General features: G+C 30.9%; 1 pseudogene; it reads left to right on the plus strand.

The window, feature by feature from the left end:
* Nucleotides 1–18,691: 18,691 nt before the first annotated feature.
* LOC140888520 (non-structural maintenance of chromosomes element 4 homolog A-like) lies at nt 18,692–21,735 on the plus strand (annotated as a pseudogene).
* The last annotated feature ends 110 nt before the right edge of the window (nt 21,736–21,845 follow it).

A 21,845-nucleotide genomic window follows, 5' to 3' on the forward strand; every position in this document is an offset into this window, starting at 1 on the left:
AAATACTAAAATCATACACCATCTTTTGTCGAAAAGGAAATACTAAGGGAGTGTTTGCAATAGATTATGCTTTTGTAGAAGTGATTAATTTATAGATTATAAAGAAGTTAAGAAAAATCAAAAGTTGGTAGTGTTTGGAAACAAATGTGAAAATCTAAAAATCAAAGTTGGGTAGTGTTTGATAAATAAGTGATTAGAGTGATTTTAGCAATGAAATTCTTACTAGAATCACTTTTGGAGAATCATAATCACCACATGACTAGCTTTTGGATTTCAATTAAGTTAAGCATTAGCTAACAGATAATTTAGGTTTAAGAAACACACAAAAATGATTTTTTTAAGTAAAAAGCTAACAATCATTTTTTTTAGTGATTGCAAACACTCCCTAAAATAGTAAACTCATCACCTTAAATATAGTGATTCTAATATGAAAATTATAGAACGCTGGATTTGAATGACCAGTTTACACCTTTTAGAAGGACTAGGAGAAAAGCATGTGCTACGCACGTAATATGAAGTTTTTTTAGTCAATTCAATCAAATATCATATTTAATAATTGAATATTTGCATTTCACAATTAATAGAAAGTTATATTAATTATTATTGAGTTCTCTACAATATAATACGATGAAATTATATTTTATTATAGAGAAACTTTATACAACTAAACATACTTTATAATTAACTCGTTTAATCAAATTTTATTAAATTATTGCAGTATATTTGTAAACAAACAAATAATAAAAATTAAATAATAAATTAAATCAAGTGAAACATTTAAAAGTAATAATATTAGATATTTAATATTATATATTAACTTTTCAATAGTATTTTAATCTACGTCAATGGTCTTATTATATATAATACAACATATATGAGTGAATAAATAATAAAACCAAAAAATGAATGTTCTCTTACAATCAATTTATATGTAATATGATGAGCAGATATGAAAAATCATTTATTCATTTAAATTATTTTTTTATCCCACTTAAATCATAATATATAATTTTTTCAATTAATTGACTCATTAATTATATACATAACATGGTAAAATGATATTTGAAAAATTATTTTGCAAAAACTGTAATTTTGGTCATATATGATTGTCACTTTGCGTTTTCAGTCCTTTATGTTTTCATAATTCAGTTTTAGTCCTGCATGTTTCGATTTTTGGCAATTTCAGTCATTTTTCTCGAAAATGCCTATGTAACACTATACATGTTAGCTCTACAACAACATTGCATTGATGTCACATCAGCACCACATCAAAAAAAAAGACAAAATTGCAACAACAAAAAAAAATAAAAAATATCGGACTAAAATTGAAATCTGAAAAATAGAGGACTAACAAAGCAAATTTCTCAGTATTACATTTGATACATAAATTTTTTAATTGGTACAAAAAAATCAAACAAAGCACTTTTTTAAAAATTATAAAATTTAGAATGAGAATATAATAAGAATCTTAGTTAATTAACACAATTAAAGTTAGCATCTTAATTAACTTACTAATAATTTATAATTAAATCATTATTTTTAACAAATTTTATTAAACTAATGTAGCATATTTGTAAACAAAATAACAATTTAAAAAAATAAAAAAAATAAATTAAACCAAGTGAAATATTTATGAGTATAACAATTATATATTTAACTCTATTAACTTTCCAATATCACTTTTATATACACCATTGATTTTATTATATATAATATAACATATGGGTGAATAGTTAATAAAATAAAAAGACCAACTCTCTCTCTAAAAGTTAATTTATGTGTAATATGATGAGAATATATTATTAAAAAAATAATTAATATAATTAAATTTTTGATCTACTTAAATTCTAATAATAATTAATTTAAGTAATTAATAACCATATATATACATAACATGACAAAGAGGTATGAGAAAATTTAAAGAATTTAATTTACATTAACATTTTTCATTTACTCTGAATACTATCAATAATATCATATTATAGACTAATAATCATGTATGAGTAATAACGAAATTTGTATAACTTAAAAGTGATTGTAAGTTATCAATATTGTACTTGAAACATTCATTTTTTTACGGTAAAAATTTAAATAAAACTTACAAATTTTTTAAAATGGTAAAATTTAGAATGAAAATTAATAATTAAACTTACTAAATAACGTAGAATATTATTTAATTTTTTTATATATTTTTTATTTTTTGACGTATGTTATTCTATTAATTTTGTACTTAACTCTTTAAATTAAATTATAGTAAAAAAAAAAAGAGGCAAGATTGATATCCAATTAAAATAACATGTCATTTGATGTCAAAAATATTGAGAGAAATTTTATAATTAAATGTATTAATATAAATAAGACAATGACAACTATTGATCAAAGAGAGCATCATATTGAGTTTGTAAAGTTTTTTTAAAAGAAAATTTGTAAAGTTAACCCTCTATAATATTGTAATATAATTTATTTTAATTTATTTTCAAAATATCATATTGAATCTGTAAAGTTCTATATATACTATTTTAATATAAATACAATCAATTAAAAAACTATTTTGATATAGTCACTTTATTATTATTGAAATTATTAACCTATTTCTCACTATCACAATAAAAATAACTATTTTTTTTTTTTTGCAATATTTACATTTAGAAAAAATTTGTGCCAAACAAATATATGATAAATTAAAATATTTGACAATATAAAAATATTTTAACTCATTTCTCCAAATTAAATTATAGTAAAAAATAAAATTTGTTTCAAACAAATATATGAAAAATAAAAATATTTTAACTCATTTTTCCAAATTAAATTATAGTAAAAAATAAGGCAAAAGATTGATATCAACTTAAAATAACATGTCATTTAATGTCAAAAATATTGATAAAAATGTTATAATTAAATGTATTGATATAAATAAGACAATAACAAGTATTGATCGAAGAAAGTGTCATATTGAATTTGTAAAGTTTTTTTTTATAAAAAAATTTGTAAAGTTAACCCTTTTATACTATTGTAATATAATTTATTTTAATTTATTTTCAAAACATCATATTGAATTTGTAAAGTTCTATCTATTACAATCAATTAATAAATATTATCTTATAACCTCTTTATTATTATTGAAATTATTAACCCTATTTCTCACTATCACAATAAAAATAACTAATATTTTTTTTGTTGCAATATTTACATTTAAAAAAAATTTGTGTCAAACAAATATATTAAAAGTAAAATATTTGAAAATATAAAAATATTGTGGCCAAATATTATTTGTGAGATTTTATATTATCTATTACACATTGACTATAAAAAAAAATTAATTTTGAGATGATAATTGAATATAAATGATAATAAATACACCTTCATTACTCATGATGCGATAAATTTTTCATTAAAGATGACTAAAATTCTAATATCTTTTTGCCCTTGTTTTTTACCTCATTTTTCCATTATTGTCCACAACATATTTTTTTTATTCATATACAATTTGAGGGCAAAGTTATAAATTCACAATGAAAATTTTTTCCCACCATTCATACTTTTATTTATATATTATAGTAGAAATAGATAAATAATAAATGCATTTAATTTGTTTTCAAAACAATATAACCGATTATATAAATCTAGTCGTAACCGAACAATATTGTAATAAAATCGTGTTAGACGTTTATAAAATCGTAAACTGAAATCGAATTATAAATATATAAAGTAGGACCAAACCGATTGTTCTCCACCTAGGCTATAAATTTATAATGTACTCCGCTTGACACTGCGTCTGGTCTACAAAAGACAATAACATGTTAGAGTTCTCTAAAAATCATGTTTCTATACGTCAATGAACATGATGATCAAAATACGGAAGAAGATCGAGCATTACCTTCAGCCATAGAATAATTTGTAAGTATTCTACGTTCCTCCTTGTTTGATATATGCATGTTTTCTTAACACTCCAACCCTTCAACATATCAGTGTATTTGTGTTCTTATGGGTGTATGCTTAGGGACTTCATACCATGCTATTTACAGTCATTTCGGCTAGTTAGATGCTACTTGTAAGGGCACTATCTTGACATATATCCAACGGTTGACATTTATCAATATATGTGAGATCCACTATTTTTTAGTGAACCCCGCATGTATTGATGAATGATCCCTCTTAGATCTATAATGGAGGTAGTGCCCTTATAAGTAGCAAGAAATATTTCCTAAATTAGAGAAAATGGATGCCTCTTCCGTCTAAAATATCACACTCGGTCGTTGATCACTGCTGTCGATTCTCCTTTGTTTTGCTATGTGCCATAATATCATTTGTTAAATTCAATCTTTCTTACATAACAAAGTTTTTTGCAAGCATCCCAACACAACGATATCAATTATTCATTCTTCAAGGTTTGAAAAGATTTTTTCCGAAGACTGAATCTTAATTTATGTTTATCGTTAGGGATGAATCCCAATTAACCCTAATTTATACCTAGATTTTTCTAAGATATTCCATTATAAAGGGCAATATTATAAATATACATATATCTAACACATATATTCAAGATTATTTTAGAATTAATGATCATGTCAGTTGTATATAATATTCTAGAATTATCTTTGAGCCAACTGATTTTAACCAATCATACTCTGTCATGCCACCCCAGGACAGTGCCCTTTGGGGTAGCATAGAACTTCCCGTGATCCAGTTATGGCTTTGGTAGAGAACTTGCTAACCAAGTTTAATTATGGAACATGATATATCTAAACTAGGAAAGCTTTGAAGAATATATATGCCGATCAAGCTTACAAAGATTATCTTCTAATTATTCAATATACAAATATTATCAAATAAAAAACTTACAAGTCAACTATTACAAGAATATTTCTATCGCTGCAATACTATTTCAAACTTATCACCCAATACTTTGATTTTGATTGATTTTGGGGCTCCAATATTCGATAAATTGATAATATTTTTTAGACAATATTCTTTATTGACTTGGGTCTGGTTGCTAAATTTATAATTTCGATGAGTAATAAGATAACAAATTTTCGGAAAACCCTTAACTTAATCAATAAGTAATAAAAATCAACAAATAAAAATTGTGCATAATAATGTAGATAAAAATATCTAGACTTGTGTAGATGGTGGAACCTTCAAGAGAGTTGATCTCCACCATTAGATTGATAGATAGTTCATTGTAGGAAATAACTTTATAAATAGGATGGAGATCTCATTTGTAAACCATGGCATGCAATACAATACTTTCTCACTGTAAAAGTTCATCCCAAATGTTACTTGTCATGGAGTTATTGTCAAATGTTAATCTACATTGAATTATATAATATCAAAGTTTTGGGTGGGTCTGGACTAGCTATGGAAAATGTCAGTGTCTTTAGGAGTCAAAGCAATTGATAACTACTCATGTTTTTTAATTGAAATTTAATAATTATAATATGTTATGTTACAACATGATTTAAAAAATCAAGAAAATGATTATGAGTTATCCAGCACTAAAAGAACCCGTGAAATTCATACATTTTTAACCCTCCCAACTCATTGACCCACCCAATTTTAGTAAAATCTCTCCCTATATATAAAGAATTTTCCCTTATACACAATCTTTTAAATTATCGAAATTGCCCTTATGTGATATAAATATTACAATTTTATTTTTATTTCCTTTTTTTGAAATTTTGATATTTCAAATTTTCATATTTTTCTCAACTAAAATATTGTAGATAAGATAAATTGATAAAAAAATTTAAATTTATTTTTATATTATTTTATAAATGAAAAAAATAAATTTAAATATTATAAAAAAATATTTATACATAACATACAATATTAAATATATTATATGATTTTATACACATGCATCGCACAGCGTGTGCGATTATGCTAGTAAAAATAAAAATAAATAAACAACAAAGGAAATCAGGTTACACATTCCAAATTCCCAGATAAGGCCAAACTGAAATTTATAAAAATAAATAAAGAACAAAGAAAATAATCAGGTTACAACATTCCCAAATTCCCAGATAAAGTTAAATTGATTAAAGAGCTATGTGAAAGATATGTCTTGTAAAATTGAAAAGAGACAAAATGCTGAATATTCCAATAAGTTCCTTGGTATTAAAGAAAATCATGATTTGGTGAGTGCAAGCTTTGGAGATACAATGTTGAAGATATTGACAGGATTGACGAGTATGATAGGTTGTACAATAATATCTATGTTGTATGGTGAGGTGAATGGTGGAAACGACTCGGGTTCCCCGTCCAAATAAATTTCAAGAAAATAGTTATCTTTTAGTCGTCATGGCCACATAAATAGAAATTTATTGTTGATGAAATAAAATTAGTGGATTGTTTTATCTTTATGCTTTTGTTGAAAGTTCTTTTTCAGCAATGACTAATAATAACTCTATGGTAAATCAGAAAATGTTTTTGTCTCATGACTCCTGGTCTTGATCACTCTTGTTCACGTTTAATTGAGTTTTTATTAATTCATATATAGAACAATCAATCTCTTAACGTAAATATCGATTTTAGGATTGTTGAATTCTCACTAACAGCTTGTTGATTGGGTGGAACATGTTTGGAACTCGATTGTCAAAATACAATCCCATATGTCCAGTCTGGTCCATTATCATGTTTTGATATTTACTATATTAACGATCAAAACTAAATTGAGTGTATTTTTTAAAATTTGTGGAGATGTCTCAGGGTTTCAACCCACTTATAAACAATATGGACAATGTATTTTCTTTTCTTTCCTTTTTTTTTTTTTGAAAAAAAAAATACAAGATTGGGATTATATTAATTAAAAGAGTGGAGACCAAACATGTCATTAATCCAATATCATGTATTCCACTGAAACTCATGGCAAAAAGGATGGAAAAATGAAATACAGTGAGGGAGAAAACAAATTGTACTACTATGAAACCTAACAACCCCGTAATAAAATGGGTTTTTTTCTAGCGAGTTGAACTTACATTTCGAAAATTGTAAACCGACCCGTAAATAAAACCAAACTGGTCCGCTCCCAAACTCTAATCACCTTCTTGACACAGTGTCTAGTTTCACAAACAATGACAATTTAAAAGTTTTTTTCATGCTCTTGAAGTAGTGCACAAGCATCACGACACAAACGATATCAAATATCTCTACTGTAAGCGCTTGGAAAACTTTTTTTTTGTCGTTTTAAATTATTTCTCAAACTTTTTTTTCATGGCTTCATATAAACCTTTTTTTAATCTTCCCCATCTTTGGGTTGCTGGTCTTAGCTAGTCTTGGCCACGAGCCGGGTCAGCAAACTCGTGGCCGATTTCGGTCCAGGTCGTGGAACCGACGAGCCGGGTCCAATTAACCATCGGTTCTGGACCAACTTTGAACCGACCTTTTTAGTTTTTTAAAATTTTATATTTATAAAGAATAAAAATATGAATTAAAAAAAGGCTTTGTACAATTAAACTTATAAAAATTTTATTTCAATATCTCAACAAAAAAATTATCATATTTATTCAATAAAAAATATATAATATTTTAATTTTCAACATTTTATATTAAAAATCTATTATATTTCATTATATTCAATCACACTTCACTCGGATTTCATTATATTATATTATATATATATATATATTATATTTTTTAAAAAATGGGTTTGACTCGATGGGCATGGCCGGTTCAGACCTGCCGGTCGATTTCACACCCATAAATCGTAATCGGGCCGCCTAATGGTCAGTCCGCTCATAGTTCTGGGTCAAAACCGTTGACCCAGTTAACCGTCTCGTGCTTTGGCCAGGTCTAATCTTAGCTTCTATCAACTGAATTGTGTTACGCTGAATTGTTGTCAAACTATCAACTAGGGCGATTCGAGGCCGTTGTATGTATTATCATTCGGTCAATAGTCCCTATAATTTCACACGTTTCTCAAATTACTCCCCTCTCATATGAAAAATTAAAAAAATAAATTTTTGTTGAAAATATATTATATTATATTAGAATTGTTGAAAATTGAGTTGTATTATTTTGAAAATTAGTGTGTGATGATGTAGATGATGATGATTTAATTTTTGGACTAATCTCCCATTGAGATCTATAAATAGGTCTCTCCATTTGTGTAAAAAAATACAATTTGAGAGAATAAAATTTAAAGTGTGGAGTTTGAGAAATTTTGAGTTTTTGAGTTTTATAAATTTTACTTTTCACAACACGTTATCAGCACGATCGCTCGAAGGTTTTCTATAATTTCCGACGCTCCAAAATACAAGAAGAAGTCAAAAATATTCAACAAGTAAGAATTTTTATTTTACTGTTTATATATTTTTATTGTGTATATATTAATATATAATATCATGTTATGAATTTTTAAAAAAAAACTTGTTATAAATCCTGGGAGGATGTTAAGACGACATCCCACACTCCCGGTAAGGGATACGACAAGTATAAAAACCTCTAAGATTTTTAAACATTATAATCATATTTGTATAATGTCATGTTATTATATAAAAGGTTGTCTATGACACCGATCTTATAATAATGTGATATGATATACTATACCTGACTTTACACTAACTATATTGGTATAATTTCACAATATTATATAAAAAGTTGTCTACGACACCGATCTTATAATAATGTGATATGATATACATAATTATTTAATTATGATTATCATTATATGCATTGTATCATTATCACAAATTTTTATTCAACACATATTCGATTTTTCTTTACCCCCAACGGTCACAAACGGCTAGTTTTTGGCCTATAAATATTTTTACTCAAACTCATTTTCAATCACACCAAAATTCATTCTTCATCTCAAAACATTTTCTCCTCGGTTTTTTTTTTTCGAAAAAGAAGAAGATGGAGTTTTTGGCTTTTCTAAGGATATTTTTCATAACGATTATGATCATCATGCTCACGAGTTTTTGTACTCACCAGCGATTTTCCACATGCTTTTTCTCTATTTGTACACTTACTTGTACTCATCGTTTATCCATTATTTTGTATTGTCATATTAATGAAAATTAACTAATAAAATGCATTGTTATTTTTCTAGTATCACCATGTCAAACTTGGCAAAGCTTGAATTCGTTGCACTCGATATCACTGGAAAAAATTATATTCATGGACTCTTGATGTTGAGATGCATCTTGAGTCATTGGGTCTAAGTGAAAGCATTAAAAAAAATAATATATCAAACCTCACAAGATAAAGCAAAAACTATGATTTTCTTGCGCCGACATCTTGATGAAGGGTTGAAATGTGAGTATCTCACAGAAAAAGACCCAATGACTTTATGGAAAGGGCTAAAAGAAAGATTTGAGCATATAAGGGAAGTGATACTTCCCGACCGCCCGTGATGAATGGAATACGTTGAGATTCCAAGACTTTAAAAAAGTCAGTGAATATAATTCTGCGATGTATCGAATAGTCTCGCAATTAAAATTCTGTGGACTTGAAGTCACAGAGATGGAAATGCTTGAGAAAACATTTTCCACTTTTCACGCATCGAATATAACTCTACAACAACAGTATAGAGTGCGTGGATTTTCGAGATATTCCGAACTAATCGCAAGTCTTCTTGTGGCGGAAAAGAACAACGAATTGTTAGTAAGAAATTCATCAATCCCAACCCACTGGATCAACGGCATTTCCTGAAGCAAATGTCGTAATGAAAAATGAAAACCAAAATCAAAGGAATAGACCAGATTTTGGTCGTGGACGAGGTCGAGGACGTGGGCGTGGATGTGGACGTAGAAATGACCGTGGTCGTGGATGCGGTCGTGGATATGAAAATAATCGAGATAGTTATTTCAGTAACTCATCTCAAAAGAGCGTCACGCACCACCCACTAAAAAGGCAGCATGAAAACATGAGTGAAAATGAAAATCACTCAAAAAGAACCGAGAGTGTTTGTTATAGATGTGGCACTCCGGGACATTGGTCACGAACTTGTCGAGCCCCCGAGCACCTTTGTAAGCTCTATAAAGAATCGATAAAGGGGAAAGGAAAAGAGACCAATTTTGTTGAAAATAGTGACCATTTAATTGGTTCAACTAGTTTCAGTGCTGCAGATTTTTTGAATGATTTCGAAGACATTGATTAAAAGATTGGTGGGACTAGATTGTAACAAATTTATATTTTTCATGCATTTTTGTATTATAAAGCATGTTATATTTTACATTTGTATTGTACTTAATTTTTCTTTATTACATTTTTGTGAAGTTTGATATGGAAAATGCTATGAGCAAATATGGAAATAATATCATGGAAATTTGCATACCGGATAGTGGTATAACGCACACTATTTTGCGAGATGAAGATATTTCTTGGAACTAAAACCAACAAAAACAATGGTGAATACAATATCAGGTCCTGTAGACTTGATTGAAGGTTTTGGTAAGCGAAATTTTTGTTACCTAATGGTACAAAATTTTTGATAAATGATGCTTTATATTCACCACGATCGAAAAGAAATTTGTTGAGTTTTAATGACATATATTCTCATGGGTATGATACTGAGACAATGACTGATGGAAATCAGAAATATATGTGTCTTATCACATATAAGTCAGGAAAGAAATTTGTAGTTGAGAAACTACCAATGCTCCCTATTGGATTGCATTATACACATATAAGTTCCAATTGAATCAAATATGGTGATGGATAATTCATCAATATTAACAAATTGGCATGATCGATTGGGACATCCTGGTTCAACAATGATGCGAAGAAATTATTGAAAATACACATGGTCATCCACTGAAAGACCAGAAGATCTTTCATAATAATAAGTTTCAATGTAAAGCATGTTCACTTGGAAAACTTATTATAAGACCATCACCAGCTAAAATCCAAACTGAATCACCATATTTATTGAACGTATTCAGGGTGATATTTGAGTGCCAATTCATCCACCATGTGGACCATTTCGATACTTTATGGTATTGATCGATGCCTCTAGCAGATGGTCACATGTATGCTTATTGTCAACTCGGAATGTGGCATTTGCAAGATTGATGGCTCAAATAATAAAATTGCGAAATCAATTTCCTGATTATACAATCAAGAAAATAAGACTTGATAATGCTGGAGAATTTACCATCCCAGACTTTCAATGATTATTGTATGTCAATGGGAATCACTGTTTGAACATCCTGTAGCTCATGTTTCATACGCAAAATGGATTAGCTGAATCATTGATTAAACGTCTACAACTGATTGCTAGTGTGAGTGACCCTGCATGGAATCACCTACTAACTGGCAACTAATAGCATGCATTAAACTTAATACAGCAATAATCTTAACAGAGTAAAAACGTGCGGAAACTTAACTATAAATTACATATCAGCTTAGTAATATAATTCAGGCTTAAATCTGTAGTGATACAACCAAATCGAAATCTTAAACAGTAAACATTATAAGCTATATCGATTCCTGCTGTATAATAAATCCTCAAGGCTCCTGCTCCCTAGTCTGCCTTGAACTACCAGCTCCGTCTATCCTGCGACCTGCCCCATGAAATAGGGTGTCCAAGATAACAACTAGTACGTGAGCGCTACGCCCAGTACATAGACATGAGTAAACATATGTATATAATGCATGCAACATGATGACTGGTAATAGATTATCTGAAAAATCATGCTCAGAACCGGCGCCATATGTGTGCTGCCACCGCAACAGATCAACCTCTGGGTGCAACCACACTCGTCTAGTACACCAGAGTAGACAGACATAAATGCCCCGCCGTCGCGGTACTCTCAGTGACAGACTATCAAGTATAGAGTTAAGCGGCTCTATAATCAGGTATAACAGGGAATAGGCTCAACGTGTATATGCACATGACATATGAGTATAGAAAACGGTAAATCATACATCATGCCATATAATAATGTCAAATAAAATGCAACATATAACCATGTATACTCGCTGGCAATCTCAGTCAATGTGTACGTACCTCTAGGCTAGTTCAAGTAAAGTAGATCCTAGGTTCCAAGCCTATATTCAACAGTTCACCGTCTCATACATAAATTTATAAGCCTTAACTAAGCTAATAAGTACTCCCAAAACTTAAATAGATTCCCGGACCATACCTTCGTCCGTCGATAGCCCATTTGAAGTCGCTAGTCCCGGATGACTATAACCACACCTTGGTTATTCCAGAACCTCTATTATAACCGATAGGGCCTCAAGTGTATAACTCACACTATATAACTGAAGAAGGAAACTCGGGAATTCGTAATTGAAAATGAACTCTGAACGGCCCTATTTATAGCCAAATTTCTCGGCCAGGATCGGAACTTCCGATTTCGGGATCGGAGTTCCGATCCAGCTCATTGCGTGCATGTCTGCTACGCCAGGATCGGAACTTCCGATCTACGATCGGAGCTTTCGATCCGCTCTAATGACGACACTTGTCACAACTCGCGACTGAGTCATCGATCATTTTTGACAGCTGGGGATCGGAACTTCCGTTCCAGGATCGGAGCTTCCGTTCCGATCGGAGCTTACTATCCGGATCGAAATCTTACTATCCGGGATCGGAACTTACTATCCGGCCCAAAATGAAAATGCCCAAATTTTACTTCTGAAGTCCAATAACACTCCGAAATTGGTTAAATACCAACCCTTAATCATGTTTAACATATTATTATCTTAAATTGGTATCTGGGTTACTACAGCTAGACCAATGATTATGAAAACAAAACTCCCTATTTCTATATGGGGACATGCAATTTTATATGCTGCGGCATTAATTCGCATCAGACCAAGTGCATATCATAAATTCTCCCCATTGCAACTTGCATTTGGTAAAGAACCAAATATCTCTCATCTAAGAATTTTGGATGTATTGTATATGTGCCTATTGCACCACCTCAACGATCAAAAATGGGTCCTCAAAGAAAAATCGGTATTTATATCGGATATGATAGTCCATCATTAATTCGATATCTTGAGCCTCAGGCAGGCGATGTGTTTACAGCACGCTTTGCTGATTGTCATTTTAATGAAGAAATATTCCCAGTGTTAGGGGGAGAAAAGAAAACACATCGAAAAAGAAATCACATGGTATATACCATCATTATTACATTTGGATCCAAGAACCAAACAATGTGAAAAAGATGTACAGCAAATTGTACATTTGTAAAGAATAGCAAATCAAATGCCAGATGCATTTGCAGACACAAAAGGAGTGACAAAATCATATATATATGCTGTAAATGCCCCAGCTCGAATTGAAATTCCAAAGAAACAGATTGAAGACACTCATGATGTCATTAAATGCCTGAAGCATGGAAGGTCAGTCGGTTCCAAGGATAAAAATCCTCGGAAAAGAAAAGGCATAGAGAAGCACGATGATCATAAAATAGAAAATGGTGTTCCAGAAGAAACACCTGATGATGAAAATGTTCTGTCAGAACCACAAACTGACGAGAATCGTGAAATCTCTATCAATTATATTAATACTGGAAAAATATGGAACCAAAAAGACATAGAAGATATTGATGAGATATTTTCTTATAATGTGGCTTGTGACATCATAAATGAAAATGAGGATCATGAACCAAAATCTTTTGGTGAATGTAAAACTCGTTATGATTGGAACAAATGGAAAGATGTCATCAGGTTGAATTGGATTCGCTGAATAAACGTAATGTTTTTTGACCTATAGTCCTCACACCTGAAGGTGTAAAACTTGTTGGATACAAATGGGTTTTTTTCGAAAGTGAAATGAGAAAAATGAAATAGTCAGATATAAAGCTAGACTTGTTGCACAAGGTTTTTCTCAAAGGCCTGGAATTGATTATGAAGAAACGTATTCTCCTGTTATGGATGCAATTACGTTTGATATTTGATTAGTTTGGCAGTGTCTGAAAATTTGGAAATGTGTCTTATGGATGTTGTTACAGCTTACTTATACGGATCACTTGATAGTGATATATACATGAATATCCTGAAGGATTTAAGATGCCTTGAAGCACAAAGTTCAAAACCCAGAGAATTTTATTATGTAAAATTGCAAAGATCATTATATGGGTTGAAGCAATCAGGCCGAATGTGGTATAATCGGCTAAGTGATCACTTGATGAAAAAGGGATATGTAAATGATCCAATATGCCCTTGTGTTTTCATCAAGAAAACAACATCCGGATATGTAATCATTGATGTATATGTTGATGATTTAAACATCATTGGAATGAATAAATAAATTCAAGAAGTTATGATGTACTTGAAAGAAGAATTTGAAATGAAGGATCTTGGAAAAACCAAGTACTGTCTGGGTTTGCAAATCGAACAAAAAGAATGTGGAATTTTTGTTCACCAGGCAAATTATACAGAAAAGATCCTTAAACATTTTAATATGGATAAATCAAATCCATTAAGTACTCCAATGGTTGTAAGATCATTAAACATAGAAAATGATCCATTCCATCCATGTGAGGATGATGCATTTATTCTTGGTCCAGAAGTACCATTTCTAAGTGCCATTGGTGCCCTTATGTATCTTGCAAATTGCACTAGACCTGATATATCTTTTGCTGTAAATTTATTGGCAAGATTCAGTTCATATCCAATAACAAAGGCACTTCCCACGACAATATCCAGAAAGCATATATACAACATTGGGATGCGCAATCTACGGAATATGTGAAGAATCACTCATATAACATGAGGGGGAGTTTACGTGGCTGCACTCTTTTTTCCTTGCTATGGTTTTTATCCCACTGGATTTTTCCTAGTAAGGTTTTTAAGAGGCAGCATAAAACACGTAATAAAGACAATCATTATGACGATCATCATCACAAGGGGGAAGTGTTGAAAATATATTATATATATTAGAATTGTTGAAAATTGAGTTGTATTATTTTGAAAATTAGTGTGTGATGATGTAGATGATGATGATTTAATTTTTGGACTAATCTCCCATTGAGATCTATAAATATATAGGTCTCTCCATTTGTGTAGAAAAATACAATTTGAGAGAATAAATTTAAAGTGTGGAGTTTGAGAATATTTTGAGTTTTTGAGTTTTATAAATTTTACTTTTCACAACAATTTCTACTATTTTTTTTTGAAATATTTGTACTATTTATTATAAATATTAATATCAAATTAAATATTTCCCATATTATTACGAATCAAACTTTCTAAAATAAGATAATAAGACAATCAAAATATGTACCCGGATATGTTAAACCATTCACGCGATTTAATTATATAAGTTGACAGAATTGTTTTAAATTGGTTAAATATAAAAACATATATAGTGATTGTGTAAACGAAACCGTAATTATGTAAAACAAAATAGATGGTCATTCGAATCATTCCCCAAAATTTAATTAATCACCTCTTTCTTAATGTTTGTGCTTGATTTATAAACATTCGCAATTGAAAAAGTTTTTTCAAGCCCTTGTATTAGTGCACAAACATCCCGACATAGTGATATCAGTTATCACTTGTGGAGTTGGATTGCCTAATCACCATGCTGAGCTGGCTGCCACGGTATTTTCGAGTGCATGAGAAGATTCAAGAAGCTAATGCATGGAATAGCAAGCAGTTGCAACTGATGCAACCTCTCCAACCACTGCTAATGCATCGGCAGTTATGCATGCAAGCAAGAAGCAGTGATCTCAATGAATAAAGGCATTGAAGATACTGGAAGAGAGATAGATCAATTCCCCCGAGTGTGTATGATAAGAATATAGAGTTCTAACTCATATTGATGATCATAATTCATATGTATATATTCTTGATTTCTGATGTACTCTTTGAGCTAATGGTGATGTAAACAAAACTCTCAATTACTCATTCATCTTAAAAGATCTTGGAGCCTTGGGCCGAAAGTGGATGTGGGATCAATTGATCTGAACCAGTCTAAGGTAGTGTTTGCAACTTCTAAAAATAAGTTATTATGGAAATTTTCTTAACAAATTTGTTAAGAGAATTTCCATAATCATTTATTTTTAGAGGTTACAAACACTACATAAATCCTTCTTGTTCTTATTTTCATTCAGTCAAGTTTGTCCATTATTCGGTTGTTGCATGCATATGCTTTTTAGATTTTATTGATCGGTTGCTTGACTGAGTGTATCAATTGAATCAATTACAACAAACTGGTATCAAGAGCCATTCGAATTGAAGATGAGCACCACACGATTTGATATCGAGAAGTTTACGGGCAATATTGATTTTGGTTTATGGAAACTGAAGATGAGGGCGCTCTTAGTTCAGAATGGAGTGGAAGATGCACTCCTGGGGGGAAGAAAAGAATGCACGAGAAAGTAAAAGGAGTTGACAAGAAAGATATTCTTGCAAAGGCTCATAGTGCACTGATCTTGAGCCTTGGAGATAAGGTCTTGCGTGAGGTTTCGGAGGAGACATCAACAACTGCAGTTTTGATGAAGCTTGAACATCTCTACATGACAAAATCTCTGGCCAATAGGCTCTTTCTAAAAAAAAGTTATATATGTTCAAGATGCAGCCTGAAAAATCGATTGAATATCATATTGATGCTTTTAATAAAATCATTTTGGATCTTGAGAATATAGAGATTAAATTTGATGATGAAGATCAAGCTCTGCTTCTGTAAATATCACTTCCTGATGTGTATGATAATCTCAAAGACACCATGATCTATGTCAATGAATCATTAACCCTAGAAGAGGTACATGCTGCTTTAATGTCAAAAGAGTCGAACAAGAAGCTTGTTATAGCTGCTGATGATCATAGTCAGGGACTCTTTGGTAGGAGGAGGCTTGACAAAAGATAATTCAAACCCAGAGGTAAATCATGATCAAGATCGAGATCAAAGTTCAAAAAAAGATGTTACTTGTGCCAGGAAGAAGGGCATTTCATAAGAGATTAATCGATAACCATTGAGAAGTCTGAGAGATTGGATTATGGACTTAAAGGTGTTTTTTCCACATGAGTCCACACAAGGAATGGTTCAATTGTTTCACAATAATTGCTGGAGGAAAGGTTCTTATTGGAAACAATATATCCTATCAAGATGAAGGCATAGGGAGTATCAAGCTCAAACTTAATAACGGTTGTATCAAAACCTTGACAGAAGTGAGGTTTGTACCAGGTTTGAAAAGAAACTTGATATCACTTGGAGTGCTGAATCAATTCGGGTATGAATTTAAGGCCAATAATGGAATCCTTAAAGTCACCAAGGGTGTGATGGTTGTCATGATGGGACTGGAGCAAAATGGACTATATGTGTTGTAAGGAAATTCCGCAAGCCATAGTAGCTATGTCCACAACAGATGCTAGTTGCTGAGTATGTTGCTCTGTCCCTATTTCTATTAATGGAAACTCCTTAACCAACTCTTAGGAGTATGCCAACACAACTTCAATATAATGACAATTAATTTATATATAGAATTCTCACGCAAATTCTTTTAATTACTCTATGTACAAACATTTTTTCAAATGGACTATTAAAAGTAGGGATGACAACGAGTCAGATCTAAAATCCGAACCCATATACAATTGACTCAACTAATTTAAATAAGTAAGGTAATATTTTTTAAGTCAAGGTTTTTTTTAGAATCATAATTAGGGTAAATTAAATTAATAGAAATGGTATACATTTTAATAAAGCAATATTAAAGAGTTTGCTACTTCATCAAATTTAAATAAATCTAGCACTGAATTATATTAAATATCATAAATTACATAAATTGCACAATTGATAACACATATTAAAACAATAACTTCCTATTAAACAAATATATATTTTGATCGATATTTTGGTTTCGTTTGGACATGTACTTTAAAAATGTTTTCAATGTTTTATAATGAAAAAAACTTAAAGTATATGTTTGGATAAAAGTTATTCAAGTATAGTTTTTAAAGAACAATTAAAAGATGTTTTTAGATGTTTTTAGCATGGAACCATGGAAGGTAAAGATGAAAACATGAATTTTGAAATGTTAAAATGTTTTTTATAGAATAGTTGTCCAAACACAAATTATTCTAAAAACAAATTTAAATTTTTATTATAAATATATTTTATAAGTACATGTCCAAACATAACCTTCTTTTTTAAAATAAAAATACATTCAAAATATGATCATATCATTCATTCCCTAAAGTAATTAGAATATTCACAATTTTCTTAAATTTATTATAACTTGTAAATATATGCACACGATGCGCGCACATAAGTTCAAATTTTATCTAAATTATAGTTTTATATTTGTACATAACAAACTTTTATATGAAATATAATAAGATTCAAGTAATTTATATTTAATGTTATGTTTTTTGATTATATTTAAAAATAATTATGATAGTTATCGAGTAAGATTATTTTGAAGATAAAAATTGGTATGACATTATAACCTACAAAAAATAGTTATTATATATATCTCAGATTTAATAATATAGAAAGAGATAGAAGAGATTTAATAATATAGAAGAGATAAACTTAATCATAAAGTTTTTGTATCATATTCATACTAATCTTATTTCTTTATTATTACCTTAATCACTTAAATTAAATATATTATAATAATAATTATTATTATTAAGAAAAAAAAAGGAAAAAGAATCTGCGTCAAATATAGATAAACAAAGGGAGAGCGCTATTTCAAAATTTTCAAACAAAACCAAACCCCTCCTTTTCAGTTTTCCTTATTCCCCAACACTTCTCAAAGCCCTAATTTTAACATTTTTCTTTCTATTGTTGGGTTTCTAGATTTCATCTCACCAATTCTTTCTTTCGTGTTTTAATATTTGATTTCATAACCCTAATTTTATGAATTATAATCAATGGTGAGAACTCTGAAAAAGGAACCGATTAGCAACGGCGGTCGATTAACTCGAAGCAGTGCGCAGAACATCAATGGTGAAGGGCGTACGTCAAATAACGGCGGCCCCGAAGATACTACCGTTGAACGCCGGGTGCTTCGGTCGAAATACCTCAGATTTAAGAATCGAATTAGTGGTAATTTTAGCTCCTTCGGAATTATTTACTTTTGTTTCATAGCCCTTTCTTTTAAGATCAAATCCCTGTCTAAGCCTCCTCGATTATTATACGTAATATTGGGTTTCTAAAGGTTTTCGTTACTGTCTTTATCTAATTAACATTGTGTTTCTATGAAGAGATTAATTCTCTCTGTTTTTGTCGGGTGGGTAGTTATCATTGTTATGCAGATTTTGGCCTTAATTATCTTTTTTATATGTGAACTGTGAATATGTTGAGAAGTGAGGACCAAGCAACATTATGGTAATTTTTCTTTTGATTTTTTGTTAAGCTCGATCTTTTTTGAACTTGGAGCAGCGATTATTTTGACAAATGAATCTCGAACTTCGTTTAGTTCTGTTGAAAATGAGTTATCTTTGTGTAACCCATTTCAAAGCTTATGATCTAACCAAGCTTTAGTTTATCTAATGAGAAATTATGTTGTCTGATTTGTAAATTTTAATTTGGCAAATTGAGATTAATAATGATCCATCTGGATCTTCATGTTGGGCAGTGGTTTTGTCTCCATGCAATATGGGTGGTGCGCAGTTTATTTTGTTAAAGTAAGGTGTTTCTGGTGGTGGTTTTTCCTATTGCAAAGCTTTTATCTTTGTCTTGGATGGATGCAGTAAGAACTAAATTACTAAATTCTCATGTAAATTGAGTGTGTGCAGATAAAATATCTGTTTCTTTAGTTACTTTAATCGATGGTGGTATTTTCTTATGCAGATGAACGAGATGATATGTCAAAGGTTGATGCAGATAAGTTCAGATCGATGATTGATGAAGTTGATAGCTTGCATCAGTTAGGTACAGTGGATAAAGTTGTTTTCTAGTTGCAATTTTTTTGCACATTATAATTTGTTTCGTTGCACTTTTGACAGTTTTTGGAATCTGCGACAAAATGATAATTAGAATTTAGATCAGCTCTTAGATTGATTTCCGTCCTGAATTATTTACCTATAGTACTTTTCCAGACAATAATTCATTTGAAATTTGTAGTACACATGCTTTGTATCATCGAACTAATTATGAACATAAGTTGGTTGCTTTTTATTCTGCATTTAACTAAGTTTTTCTTTCTTTTTTTACTACTAATTTGGCTAATATTTAGCTTTTCTATATTTCCTTCCAGTAACAAAACCCAGGGAACAAGTGGCAGATGCAGAAGCCCTGTTTGACATCACAAACACATTGGTGTCCTCAGTCAAAGCATATAGAAATGAAGGCATGACTGCTTCTGACTTTGTTAGTTGTCTGCTTAGGGATTTTGGGCAACAAGGTGTAGCAAGCTGTAGTCAAGACGATGGTAGAAATCTGATTAAGTGGAAAGAAATTGGACACATGGTCTCGCATGTTTTCCGAAGTGCCCTGGTTGCTGTACGATGTAATTATCATTAGTACCCATTCCTGATTGTTCTTCTTCTCACCATTTTTTTAATCTGCATAATATTGAGTTACCTTATCCTTATCTTTAACCTCCGACAGGGTTGGGCCCATGAATACTGAAATGAAACAGCGTAAAACTGTGGTTCATAGAAAGCGTACAAAGCCAACGGAAGACATTCGTCCCGAAGAGGTATTTTTTGCAGTTGGGCTCTATAGGAACAACCCTGTGTGCCATTTCATGGATGTGAGGGATAGTAATGGAATTGTGAACCAAAGCATTTGAATTTTATCAATTATTTTCTGGTCACTTCTTCGGACCTCCAGATGACTATGGTTACCTACGTGTTATAAACTGCCGCCATAAATCTCCTCTCTGGGTAGATACTGAGGCTATTATCATATCCTTTTAACTGAAATTTTCTTTCTGCAGCTTGATGATTCTGTTAGGAAGGAGAAGACCGACACGGATAAGAATATGGCTATAATGTTTGATATTCTGAGAAGAAATCGGAACTGCAAGCTTGAAAATTTGATACTAAACAGAAATTCTTTTGCACAGACTGTAGAAAATTTGTTCGCTCTATCTTTCCTAATTAAAGATGGACGGGCGGAGATAACTGTGGATGAAGACAGATGTCATTTAGTTTGTAAGTTCTTTATTGCCCGATGATGATCAATCCTCTTTTTGGTATCAGTTTTCCTTATCTCATTTTTTGAAATCTGATTAGAGTCATTATTCCTTTCAGCCCCAAGGAATGCTCCTAGTGCCAATGCAGTTCTTTCTGGGGAGGCCTCTTACTACCATTTTATATTCAGATTTGACTTCAAGGACTGGAAGGTACTTGAGTAAATACTTGAAGTTTTACCTGCCATTTTTTTTTTCACACCCTTTATATATTGAGAAGAATCACCAATGTCTCTATAGACATCCAATTGTTACCACCTTGATCATGGTAATATGACATAATTGAATGGAAGATGGAACAAACAGCCCCTTTTCCACTGCAAAATGCAAAGATGCAATATATCATTTGCCGACTAGTTTTTCTGATAATGTCGTCTTGCAGTTAATGTTGGCTTCTGTTGGGGTTGGAGATGAACTAATGCCCACATAGGTGTAATGTAAATCAACCGAGTAGTACTCAACCAAATTCAGTAGATGAAGAAGCCGAAGCTGCACCACCCACAACGCCTATAAGAAAACTGTCCCGGAATCGAGGTTTAGTTATGCAGGAGCAAATCGTCGTCCAAGATCCCCCGAAAGTGGTGATACTGCTGCCGTTAGAGCTGCTGCCATACGGAAGGGAAAAGAGAAAAACTCACGTGAAACGGTCTGCAATATTGTAAATGGAGATCGGATTATGATGTCTGCATAAAATTGCCATTTTTATTGTATGAGATGCTTATTTTGCTCTAGCTTAGCTTCAGAGTTTGTATTATGCCAATATCTCCTTGGTTGAAAACGTACGTGTTAGCACATTTTTAA

Source organism: Henckelia pumila, chromosome 3 (assembly GCF_033568475.1).
Source record: "Henckelia pumila isolate YLH828 chromosome 3, ASM3356847v2, whole genome shotgun sequence".
In the NCBI taxonomy this organism is placed as follows: Eukaryota; Viridiplantae; Streptophyta; class Magnoliopsida; order Lamiales; family Gesneriaceae; genus Henckelia; species Henckelia pumila.